Here is a 15,840-nt window from a genome sequence, read left to right as displayed (position 1 = left end):
CACAGTAATACTGATGTGCTATGGTTTTTGAATGATAGCAGTGTTCCTTTGTCCCATTCCTAAACCGTGGGCGTTATTTGCCTTAACCTTGTTCAGTAGGGACATTATTCTGTATTGTTACATGAAGTTAAAAGCACTCTTTTTCCATACCTTCACATAACAGCATTAAAACAAGGCCTAAGTAGTACAACCAATGTTCAAAGATGCTCTACCTTTTAAGTTGACGATACAAAATTCATACCTTGTTCTAATTTGTTCTCAAGAAGAAAGGGTGTTCTCCAAATACACCTTCAGCTCTTCCTCACAACTCACCGTTTTCTTTTTTTCTAAAATTGTATCCAGATCACTTTCATCACCTAAGGCCACATAAAAAAGCTAGTGAAAATGGTTTCATGGTTACTAAAATCTCCCCAACTATTTTGGATTCAAGGAAGTTAGTTATGCACATATATTCTACACCCAGAAGAGAAAGCTACCTCAGCAAAATTCATGGCCTATGAAAATCTTCCTAGGTAATGAACACCTCTGACACCGCCACCCCAAGTTGCTTGTTGAAACAATGAGAAACTCACATCCAATCAGACTCTAGACCTGCACAAGATCTCGTAATAGCAACTTGCAGCCACTTTGTACAGAAAGCAGCAGTGATCTCTATCACTGTTGCCATACCAAGAATAAGACAGGACTGTCCATTCAGCGTGAATCAAGCAGTTAGCAAAAATGCACCTGACAGAATGAAACTGAAGAGTAGAAATTCCCATCTAAAAGTCAAAGATTACATTTTTAATTTTATAGCAGGTATTTTGAATTTCAGAGGGCTCTTTGCATTAAGAGCTCCTGTCTTTATAGCACACCCTGGTTTTTATGTTTCTACCTGTATTATGGCCATTTAGCCGTCACCTCAAAACCACTCCAAAGAAAAACATTCAAGTTAACAAGTTCTTTCTAAACTGCTGGAAGGTGAAATGAATGAGTAAGAGGATATGTAACATGATAAAAGGCTGCCTGGAATTTTACGACTCGTATCCAACATGGCATCTTCGATCTGGAGAGTAAAAAAAATCAGTCTCCAAGTAATCTGCTAAGAATGCGGATTATCAAAACTTCTGTTTATTCTGGCACCATAAAGCACCAAATCACATTCTATAATTTATCCCTTTAGAAACAACTGCCCGACTTTTTTTATGTATAGAAAAGACTGGAAGACATTTGGGAGATCATTTCCAGCTATTCCTAAAGTCTGATCTTAAGCAGACTGGGCCATACATCATTCATCGCTATCATATGTATTTCAGATAGAAATGATCATAAAAATACAATCTATTTATATTACAAATAATAAACACAAGAATTATGAACACTTCCACATGAAACTCTTCCACACCAAACTGTTTCTTTGGAGTGTTTTGTCACACTATGGACCTCTTTCTAATGTGACATCAGTAGCCTACCACGCAGAAAGCATTGCAGGTGGGAGCGCAGGAAGAACAGACTAATCCCAAGGAGTGATGAAAATATATGTCATCAAATAAAATAAACGTACATCCACATGCTCCACTTGTTCTTCAAACCTACACATTAGTTTCTCAGTCATCTGAAGCATGTTGGAGTGCACAACTTCAGCATCTTCTGCTGTGCAAATGTTCATATCCAACAGGGTCATCTGAAGGAAAAGCAGAACAAATTATTGACATGTACAGAAGAAATACTGTGTGGCTTTGAGAGAGCCTGGCTAAACCTAGTGTTTCTTTTCTTGTGATGGACAGAGATAGATTCAGCCTCCTACATGCCATATTAGATTAGTAAACAATACCATCTGGTTGGACACAAAGGGAGAAATTGAGGCAGAGGTGGAATTTCTTTCCCAAGATAAGACAGATTTAGCACAAGGGCTGAGGCTCCTTGCATCTTCCACATTCACGTAGGACAGCACTCCCTTCATTACCGGCATTTGTTACGGATTTTCCCCATTTCAAGTACAAATACCAACTACTGCTGTGAAACCAAAAGGATGGCTTACTTTATGAACAGAGTAAGGCGGAGGTTAAAAAGGAATTCCACTTGTTATCTCAATGTTTGACCCATCCTCAGATGCATTTTACTGTAATGACACATTGGACCACGGCTATCACAGCCAAAAGCTGTGGCACTCAACTTGCACATCTGCCCTTTCTCCTCACATTTGCCTTCGACCAGCTCATACTGGATGCTCATTTTCTCCACGCACTCCACATTAGGGCTGTCTGAATGCTATGAAACAGACCACAGTCATAATTCCCATCTTTCATAGTGCAGTGTGACATGGAAACATGACAGAGGCCATGTGCTGAATCTCAGCACACGGAACAGATCCCAGCAGTGCCTGCAGACCTTTGCCTACAGACACCAGACACTACCAGCCAAAGAAATCAAGACATTTTCATACACAGCTCTTGATCATTATGCTTCAAAGTAGCAAGGTACTTACAATTGCTACCAACTTCTTTGCTACCATACAGGCTACAAACATCCCAACAGGATGTGCTCTGGAGCAAGAGAAGGCAGACACAGAGAGGGAAGGCATGCTGCAAGGACACAGAGAAAGGAAGTATCTCCAATACTTCCCCTCTTCTTCTCATATTTCCCCTCTTCTTCTCCAAGAGTTAAAAAGGAGTATTTTTGTATGATTGAGAAGGGATCCATGTCAAAATTAACTTTTGATTTCCCCCAGATTCATTCTAACCAAGCCAGTTCCTGCTAGATCTCACCATGCATAGTTGTTTGTACTGGCCAAAGGAAAGCCATGCCACAGGCAGCTTCTTTGGTTCTTACTGCCACCTCCAAGCAACTGAGAAGGGATGTGGGAACACACGGAACAAAGAATAGAGCAAACATGCACTCTCAAAGCAACTGTTTGCCTCATCGTTTCCAGGGAGAAAAGAAAATATTGCTTGAATTCCAGACTGTTCTTAGGATTTCCCGACCTACCTAGACTTTTGTTTCAGTTCTCCAGAGTTCTGCACCATTCGTTTCCATCAGATTTGGCACGTGTTGGAGGCAACAAGGTGCTATCAAAGTAGGAAACAAGAGTCAGGTATCCTAAAATACAAACCAGTCAGTACATCAAATATAAAATTATGAATCAGAATATCCATACTACTGGGCTTTCTTTTATTTACAGCCATCTTGGCAATGAAAATAAACCTGAGATTGTTGTTGTTCAAGGACAACTGTTTTCTTCCCGATTAGGAACTAACTGTCATCTACCTTGTTCCTGCATCCACCGTAAAAAACCTCCCTGTAAAGATCGTAATGCATTGCACCCACACCAATGTGTCTTGTGTTCCGGATGGATATTCAAACGTAGCAACCTTAGATTTCTATCCAGACTCCTCTCTTAATTTATTAGGCAAATAAAATCCCATGCCATGGAGAAAAAATGCCTTGACAAAAGCACCAACTTCTAGCTCTCCACCCATCTTTGCCCAATTCTACTATGTTTCAAGATTTACTTCTGCATTCCTCCATTTTTAGAGCCTCGTCGCCACCTATTAAGTGTGGCTGGGGCACTGAAAATCAAGAATGCATTTTCTCCATTCAAAAGAGCTGTACAGAAATATATGTAGACCCTGCCTTACTGCTGCATTTAGCAATCACACATTGACAGGAAGCAAAGTGCATTTTGTAGCTAAGTCCTTCATTAACTCCAGCAACAATTGTTTTCCTTCATGCTATACCCTCTTTTGCCATACCCGATATATTGCAAAACCTTCAGTCTCTGTTCACTGAGTACCATCTGCTCCTTTACCAACTTTTCCATTTCCATATTCACAGTTGGGGGATTCTGTATTTCTCCACTTGCCATAAATTCTCAGCAGGATGGAAAGTAGATATGTAGAATGGAATCACATGATATATGTGATATCATATTGTCCTAGGGTGATGTTATGGTGTTTCTATCTCCAATCGTGTGTCCTGATTATGTTTGGTATTATGTCCTGTGCTTCCAGGACTGAGTCTGAGAGTGAAGCTTTGTTTTGTCTTATTATCAGCCGGCTCACCTCCCCCATGGTCTATGTTTAGGAGAGGTTTTAGCTCGGCTTGCTTGCTTGCTTGCTTGCTTGCTTGCTGGCTTGCCTGCTTGCTTGTCTGCTTGCTCGCTTCTGCCTTTTTCTTTCCTTCGCTTTGCCCTTGCTTTCTGCTTATTAGTTAGTTCAGCTAGGCAGTCCAACTATTTCCCTGGACTGTTTTCTCTTCCACCCCGTCCCCTCCCTCTCCTGGATACCATCTGAACGGACGGGGACCTGGGAACCCCAAGAAACACCGGGAGGCTACACTTTGTCACCTGCAGCAGTCATCCCCAGCGCCAGAGACTGATAACTGAGCGACCACTCGCCAGAGAGACTGAGTTTGTCATCCCTTCAGAACGGTGAAAGAGTTTTTTTTTGTCAGCTGGTGTTGTCTTTTTTCCCTGTGCTGGGGAGTGTCTTGCTTGTTAAATAAACAGGTTTTTTCTCCCACTCTTCTCCGAGGAAATTCTTCCCGAACCCGGTGGGGTGGGGGGGGAGGAGTCGTGGGGTTTGCTGTCTGGGGGCTCCTTCTGGAGGTTTTCCCCCAAATTTGCCCAAAACCAGGACAAATAAATTGGCGCCCAACGTGGGGCTCGAGAAAGTGGGAAAAAACCCTGTTCTAATAATAATAATTTGGTTCAAATTCTTTTGTGTTGGTATAGAGCAGTTATTGGCTATGTTGTTGGAATTCATGTCTTTTGGGGTGGAGGCTTGCATGGGATTTTGGTCCCTAGGGTTTTTTGAAGTCTTAATACCTCTGTGGTCCCTGGGTTTATTTGCTTATCCAGAAATAGCTCCGGTATTGTCCCTAATGCGTAGTTACTGTAGGAGAGGGGCATTGACCAAAATATCCATCGGGCTGGGCTTGGTTTTAATGGCCTGCAGGAGATTTATAAAGGTGCTGGAATCTGTTCCAGGAATGTATGGTTCTTGGTTGTGGTTGTGCACTCAGTTTGTTAGAGGAGAAGCAGGGGATGAGGCTTTTCAGCCTTTGTTCTCCTTCTTCTCCTCTGAATTTGTTACATCCTTATTAGAGAATGTTCAGTTCCCCCTGAGTGTTAAAGAGACCATCTTTCTGGTGTTTAATATAGTAAGCTTTCTCTATACAGTCTGCAGTTTCTCTAGAATGAGAGCTGAGATTTCTAGAGGGGCTGAGACCCTTGACCCCAGAGTAGAGCCAGGCGTGAGGAATCCTGAATGGTGTGGGAAATGGGAGGATATGGGCCAAATCTTAAAGGAATTTTCTGACCCTACATCCTGGGATTTTCCATGTGAACAAATTCAGAACCCAGCTGAGGTAGCAAAGTACCTGAAAGAGAAGTGCCATGGTAATTCTAAGGAGAAGAAGATCATTGCAGTGAGCTGGGCCCTGGCATATGCTTACCGTACCCTGCTAGATACTGTAGGGCAGCAGACAGAGGAAGGGGGACAGGCAGATAAATCAGCCACTATCCCAGTCACTCAGGCTGCAGCCAACACCCCAGGCTCGAGGCCAACAACTACACCAGACAGTGAGCCTAAGCCTCAACCAATGGCTGTTGCTACCAGCACGAGAAGTGGAAAGTGCACAGACAAGACTGATCGACCAGTGGATGATGATGATGATGATGCAGGAGAAGGACCCTCGACGCCTCCTGACATAAAACCAGGAGTCAAAGCAACTGGTAAAAGATCAGAGGCCAATATTGAGTCTTTTTCCCTAAAGGACCTCCGTGGCCTAAGAAAGGATTACACCCGACGACCTGATGAGTCTATAATTAGTTGGTTGGTCCGTCTTTGGGATGCTGCAGGCGAGGCTACAATTCTGGATGGCACTGAAGCCAGGCATTTGGGATCCCTGTCACATGATCCTGTCATCGACCAAGGAATGATGAGAGGGCCTAACCCTCACAGCCTCTGGGCACGGGTCCTGGACAGTGTAGCACAAAGATACCTGTGTGCAGATGATCTTTATATGCAGCAGACCCACTGGAAGACGATAGAACAAGGGATCCAACGCCTGAGAGAAATGGCAGTGGCAGAGATTATCTTCTCAGATGACATAACAACTAGGAATCCGGACTTGGTACCATGTACATCTGTGATGTGGCGAAAACTTGTACGACTTGGGCCCCATGAATATGCTTCTGCTTTAGCAATAATGAAGCGGGACGAGAGGGATGAGACCGTGCTTGATATGGCAAAGAAGCTCCGAGCATATGCAGATGCTGTGCATGGCCCGACACATGCCAGAATTGCAGCTGTGGAAACACGTCTGCAGAAATTAGAAGACAAGATAGAGGAGAATCATAAAAGACTCAGGGAGGAGATTAAAGAGGACCTTCTCCAAATCTCAGCAGTACAAATTAGAGGCCCTGGTATCCAACGCAGACGTTCCCCTGATGGGGAGAGGAGGTACACCCCACGAGCTGAGCTGTGGTTCTTCCTACGTGATTGCGGAGAAAACATGAGGAGATGGGATGGAAAATCTACTGCTGCTCTGGCACAACGGGTGCGTGAATTGAAGGAAGGCAAGACCCAAAGAGGAAGTTCCACCAAAAGGAGAGCAGCTCCAGTTGCCCGTAGCCAAGCTGCCAAGTATGATGATGATGATATATCTGATCCCCTTGAAGGAACCTCTAAGACATATGCCCAAGGAAAGAAGGATAAACAGGCTTAGAGGGGCCCTGCCTCTAGCCAGGGAGAGGCGAGGGAAAATCGTGTCTTCTGGACTGTGTGGATTCGTTGGCCTGGCACATCGGAACCACAAAAGTATAAAGCTTTGGTTGATACTGGTGCCCAATGCACATTAGTCCCATCAAGATATGTGGGGGCAGAATCTGTTTCTATTGCTGGTGTGACAGGTGGATCACAGGACTTTACCTTGGTGGAAGCTGATGTGAGCTTGACTGGACATGAATGGAAAAAACATCCTATTGTGACTGGCCCAGAGGCCCCATGCATTTTGGGCATAGATTACCTCCGAAGGGGGTATTTTAAAGATCCAAAAGGATTCAGGTGGGCATTTGGGATAGCAGCTGTGGTGACAGAGGGCATCCAGCAATTGAACACCTTGTCTGGACTGTCTGAGAATCCAAGTACTGTAGGACTTCTGAAAGGAGAAGAGCAAAAGGTACCAATTGCCACTTCCATAGTGCATCGCCGACAATACAGAACAACTCGAGATGCTGTGGTTCCCATCCATAAAATGATCCGTGAGCTGGAGAGGCAAGGGGTGGTCAGCAAAACCCACTCACCCTTCAACAGCCCCATCTGGCCTGTACGTAAATCTGAAGGAGAATGGAGACTGACCGTAGACTATCGTGCATTGAATGAGGTGACTCCACCACTGAGCGCTGCCGTGCCGGACATGCTGGAACTGCAGTACGAGCTGGAGTCCAAGGCAGCAAAGTGGTACGCCACTATCGATATCGCCAATGCATTTTTCTCCATTCCTCTGGCAGCAGAGTGCAGGCCTCAGTTCGCTTTCACATGGAGGGGAGTGCAGTACACCTGGAATCGACTGCCCCAGGGGTGGAAGCACAGTCCTACTATCTGCCATGGACTGATCCAGACTACACTAGAAAAAGGTGAGGCTCCAGAACATTTACAATATATTGATGATATCATTGTGTGGGGGAACACAGCAGCAGAAGTGTTCAAGAAAGGAGAGAGAATCATCCAAATCCTCCTGGAAGCCGGCTTCGCCATCAAGAAGAGTAAAGTTAAGGGACCTGCTCGAGAGATCCAGTTCCTGGGAGTGAAGTGGCAAGATGGACGGCGTCAGATTCCTACTGATGTCATCAACAAAATCACAGCTATGTCCCCACCAACCAACAAGAAGGAGACACAGGCTTTCTTGGGCGCCATGGGTTTTTGGAGGATGCACATTCCTGAGTACAGTCAGATTGTGGGCCCTCTTTACCTGGTCACCCGCAAGAGGAACGATTTCCATTGGGGCCCTGAGCAGCAACAAGCTTTTGCCCAGATAAAGCAGGAAATTGCTCATGCAGTAGCCCTTGGCCCAGTCAGGACGGGACCAGATGTGAAGAACGTGCTCTACTCTGCAGCCGGGAACCATGGTCTGTCCTGGAGCCTGTGGCAGAAGGTGCCTGGTGAGACTCGAGGCCGACCATTAGGATTTTGGAGTCGGAGCTACAGAGGGTCTGAAGCTAACTACACCCCAACAGAGAAGGAGATCTTGGCTGCCTACGAAGGGGTCCAAGCAGCCTCAGAGGTGGTTGGCACAGAAGCACAACTCCTCCTGGCACCCCGACTGCCAGTGCTGGGGGGGATGTTCAGAGGAAAGGTTCCCTCAACCCACCATGCCACCAGTGCTACATGGAGCAAGTGGATTGCCCTCATTACACAGCGCACCCGGATTGGAAAACTGAATCGCCCTGGGATTTTGGAAGTAATTACAAATTGGCCTGAAGGTGAAAGTTTTGGTGTCACAGATGAGGAACAAGAACCAGTGACACGGGCTGAAGAAGCTCCACCATATAACCAACTGCCAGCAGAGGAAACACGCTATGCTCTATTCACCGACGGTTCCTGTCGCATTGTGGGGATGAATCGGAGGTGGAAAGCAGCCGTATGGAGCCCCACGCGACGGGTAGCAGAGGCCACTGAAGGAGAGGGTGGATCCAGTCAACTTGCTGAACTCAAAGCGGTTCAACTGGCCTTAGACATTGCTGAAAGAGAGAAGTGGCCAAAGCTTTACCTTTATACCGATTCATGGATGGTAGCCAATGCTCTGTGGGGATGGTTGGAGAGATGGAAAGAGGCTAACTGGCAGCGTAGAGGAAAACCAATTTGGGCTGCCGAAGAGTGGAAAGATATCGCTACCCGGTTAGAGAAATTACCTGTGAAGGTTCGCCATGTAGATGCCCATGTTCCCAGAAGTAGGGCTAATGAAGAGCAGAAAAACAATCAGCAGGTAGATCAGGCTGCAAAGATAGGGGTGTCGAAGATAGACCTTGATTGGGAACACAAAGGAGAGTTGTTCCTGGCTCGATGGGCCCATGATGCCTCAGGTCATCAGGGCAGAGATGCCACATATAAGTGGGCACGAGACCGAGGGGTGGATCTAACCATGGACAATATTTCTCAAGTTATCCATGACTGTGAGACGTGCGCTGCCATCAAGCAAGCCAAGCGGGTGAAGCCCCTCTGGTATGGGGGGCGGTGGTCCAAGTACAAGTATGGAGAGACCTGGCAGATTGATTACATCACACTGCCTCAAACCCGCCAGGGCAAGCGCTATGTACTGACCATGGTGGAAGCCACCACTGGATGGTTGGAGACCTACCCTGTGTCTCACGCTACAGCCCGTAACACCATCCTGGGCCTGGAAAAGCAGGTCCTTTGGAGGCATGGCACCCCTGAGAGGATTGAGTCAGACAATGGGACTCATTTCAAGAATAGCCTTATCAACACTTGGGCTAGGGAACATGGCATTGAGTGGGTGTACCATATCCCCTACCATGCACCAGCTGCAGGGAAGGTGGAAAGGTACAATGGACTGTTAAAAACCACCTTGAGAGCATTGGGTGGGGGATCATTCAAAAACTGGGAGCAGCATTTAGCAAAGGCCACTTGGTTAGTTAACACCCGGGGTTCCACCAACCGAGCGGGCCCTGCCCAGTCTAAGTCCCTGAATATAGTAGATGGAGACAAAGTCCCAGTGGCACATATCAGAGGTTTGTTGGGGAAGGCAGTTTGGATCAATTCTGCCCCGAGTACAGACAAACCCATTCGTGGGATTGTCTTTGCTCAAGGACCAGGTTGTACATGGTGGGTAATGCAGAGAGATGGAAAAACACGATGTGTGCCTCAGGGAGATCTGATTGTGGGGTGAGGCAGCATGAGACAGAAGGAAATATGTAAGTGTCAAAGGTCTGAGCAAGTGAGATAGAAGGAAATGTGTAAGTGTCGAAGGTTTGAGCAAGTGAGATGGAAGAAAATGTGTCCGAATAAGTGAAAGATGGAAATTTCTACTTGCTGAAGTTTTTACATGCTGTTTAGTATGTTCACGATATGGAGATAAGGGGTGGAATGTCCTAGGGTGATGTTATGGTGTTTCTATCTCCAATCGTGTGTCCTGATTATGTTTGGTATTATGTCCTGTGCTTCCAGGACTGAGTCTGAGAGTGAAGCTTTGTTTTGTCTTATTATCAGCTGGCTCACCTCCCCCATGGTCTATGTTTAGGAGAGGTTTTAGCTCGGCTTGCTTGCTTGCTTGCTTGCTTGCTTGCTGGCTTGCCTGCTTGCTTGTCTGCTTGCTCGCTTCTGCCTTTTTCTTTCCTTCGCTTTGCCCTTGCTTTCTGCTTATTAGTTAGTTCAGCTAGGCAGTCCAACTTTTTCCCTGGACTGTTTTCTCTTCCACCCCGTCCCCTCCCTCTCCTGGATACCATCTGAACGGACGGGGACCTGGGAACCCCAAGAAACACCGGGAGGCTACACTTTGTCACCTGCAGCAGTCATCCCCAGCGCCAGAGACTGATAACTGAGCGACCACTCGCCAGAGAGACTGAGTTTGTCATCCCTTCAGAACGGTGAAAGAGTTTTTTTTTGTCAGCTGGTGTTGTCTTTTTTCCCTGTGCTGGGGAGTGTCTTGCTTGTTAAATAAACAGGTTTTTTCTCCCACTCTTCTCCGAGGAAATTCTTCCCGAACCCGGTGGGGTGGGGGGGGAGGAGTCGTGGGGTTTGCTGTCTGGGGGCTCCTTCTGGAGGTTTTCCCCCAAATTTGCCCAAAACCAGGACACATATGTGATATCACGCTGAAAGAAATAATGATCAAGTATTACTTTGATAGAAACCAAAAGTGAACATTAGCCACTTTGTGTTGCTCATTGTCCAAAAGAAGACTGCCACATTTCTTACCTGAAACTCTGAACTCCACACTTCTTTTGCATGAGCTTCCAGGCCTTGACTCTCCCTTGCCATTTCAGTTGATGCCATTTTTCTTTCACAAGCTCTGATTTCCTGCGATTCAGGAGTAGCTTGGCAGTTGCCCTCTCATTATCCAGCAGTGCTCTCTTTACATTCTGTGTATTAAAAAATAAAACCAGAAGTAGAAGCAGCATACGACATGCAAAAACAAACAAAAAATTGTCTCTTCTACAGGAAATGAGGGGAGAAAAGAACACAAATGATAACCAATACCCGGCCAAGTAGAAATTTCTTCTATATTTCAGTGATTGATAGGCAGAAAAAATGAATTTCATTTGGGGAAAGAAAGACATTCTAGCAATATTCAGACTGCTATCTTGCCCCAGGTAAAACATTTACAATGGCCTTAGCGTTAATGCACTTGTGAATATCAGCTGCCAAGAGGAGGGCATTTCCTCCAGTTTCACAGAATACTTGGTCAGTACATCTGCTATCTGTGCAATCAAAGAATACAGAAAAGCAACAACAATGAAAAGTAGAACTCAAATATCAATTTCCCAAGTTAAAATCTACATGAACAAGACAATTTTTCCATTCAAGTGAATTCGATTTAATTAATTCATTAACTACATATGTATCATTCTCAAGTTCAAGAACAGAATTCAAAGAATCAACGTTGCTTCTTCTGAGACATTGAAGCCTGAGTAGATCCCAACTTCAAATCTATTAGGACAGCATGAAAGCAATACCTGCTACATTTAGTACATGTAAACTACAAAGACATCTAGAACAGCTCTAAAAGATGAACAAACCCATGAACTTTGAAGTAGATGCTAGCAAGAAATGAGGAAATAGGCTTTATCTGCCCAGTGCTTTTCCCAAATGCTTGGGCAGTCCTTGGCATCAGTGAGAGTCTCTGTCTCATTATTCAGCAGCTGGCTTAGGGTAAAAAAGGATGCATGCAATCACTTCATTCCTGTTCATGACATAAACTTACTGCATCATCAGGGAAGCCATTTACTTGGAAATATAGCCTAAAAAATAGGTGTCAGACTGGGTACATATCTAGATTGCTATGACCAAAACCAATTTCTTTTTAACAGGAAAGCCATACAATATGCCTGCCATGGCATATATTAGTCTACTAGCCCTGCACTTCAACGGGCAGTGAGCAGTTCATTACACCAAATTTACGTTTGGCAAGGAGACAGTCTATTTATTACAAGCCCCTAGTTCTAGAACCAAGAATTCAGGAGTTGGTCATTCCCAATGAAAATCTGTCCATTTCATTCCTTTGGGGTTTTATGCTTCTGTTCTTTACCTGCCTTGAGTGTGGCTTTCTTGTGAAGTCACTCATGGGTGTTTTTCCAACACATTTCTGCTGATTACACGGTAATTGCATGGCATCAGCAGACATCTCTGAATGTCTCTTTAAAGTATGCTTTTTAGTCTTCTTAGAGGACCTTGTCTTCTTCTTTCCTTCACCCAAAAGGTGGGCTAAGTGAGCCTTCAAAGAACCATCATCTCAACAATTAGAATTCTTTCAAACCTACTGAATGGAGAACAGCCACAAAAAAAATTTAAAAAAACAAGTACGCAAAAGACAGCAGAAGAGAAAGGTAAAATAATGAATCCTACATGCCACATGCATAACTCTCTTCAATCGAGGCTATTTTCAAAATGAGAAAGAAAAAAAAAAAGATCATCTTTTCCTCAGAGAGGAAAAGCCGAGTAACTGGATCGTGTTGCCTTGCTTACAGTTACCAGAAAAGTCAACAGCAGAGTTGAAAACTCCTGAAGCTGGCTAACTACACCTCTAAATGTTTTTCTACTGTGTTATGATTCTGTCTTCAGTTAATAGAACCTGATATACAACAAAGAGATGGGAGCACATGGAGATGCATTGGAGAGCCTACGCTGGAGGTAACACATTCATTTTTTACTCAAACAAATCCAAATTAGAAATATTGAAAATGACCTGGGGCCATTTCAACAGCCAGCAAACTGACTAACACAACCAGCCTTTGGCTTTTATTCAATCCTTTGCTTGTTTTACCTGGGCCTTGAAATTCTGTCTGCAGCCTTCCTCTCTGCAAATATATCACACTCGTCCTATTGAGAAGCCATGGCTCATCACAGCTGCTTGGCCAGGCCTGCTTCCAGAAGAACTGGCAACTAAAAGCTGGGAGCCAAGAGATACAACACTTCACTTGGAAAAGGGCCTTCCATGAATCCTAGAATCCCAGAATTGTTTGGACTGGAAGCGACCTTAGAGATGATAGATTATCTTCTTGCCACATCCTGACATGGGCAGGGACACTTTTCCACTAGTCCAGGTTGCTCCATATCTGCTCCAGCCTGGCCCTGGACACTTCCTGCCATGGGGCTCCCACACAGCCTCTTTGAGCAACATGTGCCAGGCCTCAGCACCCATACAAGGAAGAATTCCTTTCCAATATCCCATCTACCCCCGCCCTCTGGCAGTTTGAAGCTATTTCCCCTTGTCCTGCGAATCCAGACCCTTTTCCAAAGTCCCTCCCCATCTATCTTGGAGCCCCAGCAGGCACTGCAAGGGGCTCGAATGTCTCCCTGGAGCCTTCTGTTCTCCAGATTGGACACCCTCAACTCTCCCAGTCTGTCCTAGAGCAGAAGAGCTCCAGCTTTAAAAGCAGCTTAGCAGCCTCCTACCCGTCCAATTCAACACCACCGCAGGCCTTTTGGGCCCTACGGATATCACTTCTGGTGTCGCTCATGGTCACTCCCGGCTCTCTCCCCGCCCCCCATGGGGCCCTCTGGTGATGCCTCTCGGACGCCACTCCTGCCGCTGTCAGACCAACGGGAGGCGCTGGGCCAGCCCAGCCTCATCCACAATCCACAGTGTCCTCGGCAGCTGCTGCAGGCTCATGGATGCCCACACACCCTGAAGCAGATGTGACAATTGATAAAAGGTTCATGTTAATCTCAAAAGCATTGGGGTTTGCATAAACCAGAATACTAAGCTCTGAAGTGAAGCATGGACACTTTATAAAGGAAATTATATGATTGAATAATTCTGTTTAAAATCACCTTGTTATGTTATATTCTGTTGTATTATGTTACATTGCATTATGTTATATTATGTTATGCTTTTCAAATAAGTTGTAAGGAGGGATGAAGAGAAGCAGAAAGCAAAAGCAAAAATCTTTATCGCTGCAGTTCGTGAAACACAGAAAGAAACCCAGCAGAAAGGGGGAGGGAAACCACGAAAACCCCCACCAAAACTAGGAAATGAAGCAGGAAATAATTCACCGTGACGAACCTGCTTTTACTGTGCTGGGATGGCAGGGGAGATGCAAGACCGGAGCCCCGGGCTGTCCTCCCACACCACGAGCCAAGCGAGAGAGAATCCTTCGCTCCAGACCCCCCATCCCACCTTTTCTTTTCCAGTTCCCCCCCCTCCCCCTACACTCACCCCCCTAGGAGAGAACATTATCTGTCGTTTTAAGGTGTAGCCACAACTACTTAGCATAACAGTGGGAGAAATTCCACAGAAATAAAAGGGGAACAATTCAACCCCCAACAATTATGTTACATTACATTAATTATATTATGCTATGTTTATCAAAGAAGTTGTATCGGCTACCAGCTTGCGAAATCGGACTACCCAAAAAGCCCTTCCTGTCTTTGTCTGATCAATACTGCTTATCTCAAGGACCAGACTTCCAGAACTTCTCTGGTGGTTATCTACAAGGACCAGATGGCTATCTGTGACTGATTATCGCCCGGAGGCTTTGTGAATTTGTGTAAGGATGTTTATTCGACCACCACTGCTTACCTGGCAAAATTATGACAGCAAAAGAAACCCAAAAATTATTGATTACAACGAGGAACCACAGTATAAGAAGAGGCTGCAAACCAAGGTTTGGTGGAGCGTGGAGTGGGCGGTGACCCCTCGTGTTCCCCAGCGGGCTGCTTGCTCTTTCTATATCAAATAAAGCAATCCAAAATTTTGCTGAATATGGAGACTTTTGTCTCTCATTTATAACAATTTGGTGCCGAAACCCAGGACGTCCTTGGAGCCCTGAGAGGCACTGCGATTTCGGGGAGGCGCCCCACTGCTCTGGCCCCGGTTCGTCAGTGATTCTCAGGACCCATCGACGTACCACACCATATAGACTGAGCAAGGAAAATCTCCCCGGAAGACCGCGCAAAATCACCTGTAATTCTTGTGCACAAAGACCCAGACAGGAGCATCGGACTGTGAATATCTGTCTGGTTTGGTGGGGATGACTGTGTGTTTGTGTGAATGAGACGTGGCCTTTGCTGCGAAGCGAGAGTGGAGTCCTTCTATCTGCGTTTCCAGCATCCCGTGAGGGACCTGGCCGGTGACCGGACGAAGCGAGTGAGCACAAAGGGAGAGACTGATTTTCTTGTCCTAGCCCAAGTAGAGGCTAGGTCCTTCCCATCCGAGTCCAGGCAAAGGCAGGACCCGGGAAGGCGGCGGGGGGGGTGGGGGGGTGGGGTGGGGAAGGGGGAGGAAAAGAAAAGCAGATTGCAACACACCAGTCGCGGAGGGAGAAGGGAAAAGCTGCTTTTCCCATCCCAGCCCAGGTAGAGGCGGGTTCCAGTCCATCCTGACCCAAGGAGAGGCAGGGGTTCGGGCGGAACACATCGGGGAGTACAAACACCTCAAGACAGTCCCTTGAGGTAAAAATGGGAAAAAGAGGGAGTAAGATTCTGAGTCCCAGGGACCCACGAAGAGGTTCAAGTTCATTTGGTCCACAAGGAGACTGGGAAAATAAAGACAAGACAAGTAGGTTGCCAGAAATACCACCAGGCAGCCCTTTGGGAGTAATATTAAAATGTTGGGACACAGGGGTGGTATACAGAGGAAAAAGTAAAGAAAAATTGATTCAATATTGCATGGTGGAGTGGACCA

The 15,840-nt window shown here is 45.8% G+C and overlaps 1 long non-coding RNA gene across 1 annotated transcript; it reads right to left on the bottom strand.

Annotated features, from left to right (window-relative positions):
- Positions 1 to 1,581: 1,581 nt before the first annotated feature.
- Positions 1,582 to 3,833, bottom strand: LOC148220109 (uncharacterized). The gene is made up of 3 exons (XR_015799088.1): positions 3,732 to 3,833; positions 2,968 to 3,047; positions 1,582 to 1,663 (listed from the first exon to the last, which is right to left on the bottom strand). It is a non-coding gene; the product is annotated as an uncharacterized LOC148220109 (long non-coding RNA).
- Positions 3,834 to 15,840: the final 12,007 nt, after the last annotated feature.

This window comes from Sturnus vulgaris, chromosome W, assembly GCF_052056855.1.
Source record: "Sturnus vulgaris isolate bStuVul1 chromosome W, bStuVul1.hap1, whole genome shotgun sequence".
Classification (NCBI taxonomy): Eukaryota; Metazoa; Chordata; class Aves; order Passeriformes; family Sturnidae; genus Sturnus; species Sturnus vulgaris.
The sequence above is the reverse complement of the archived record's forward strand: the minus strand, read 5'-3'. Positions and strand labels throughout refer to the sequence as shown.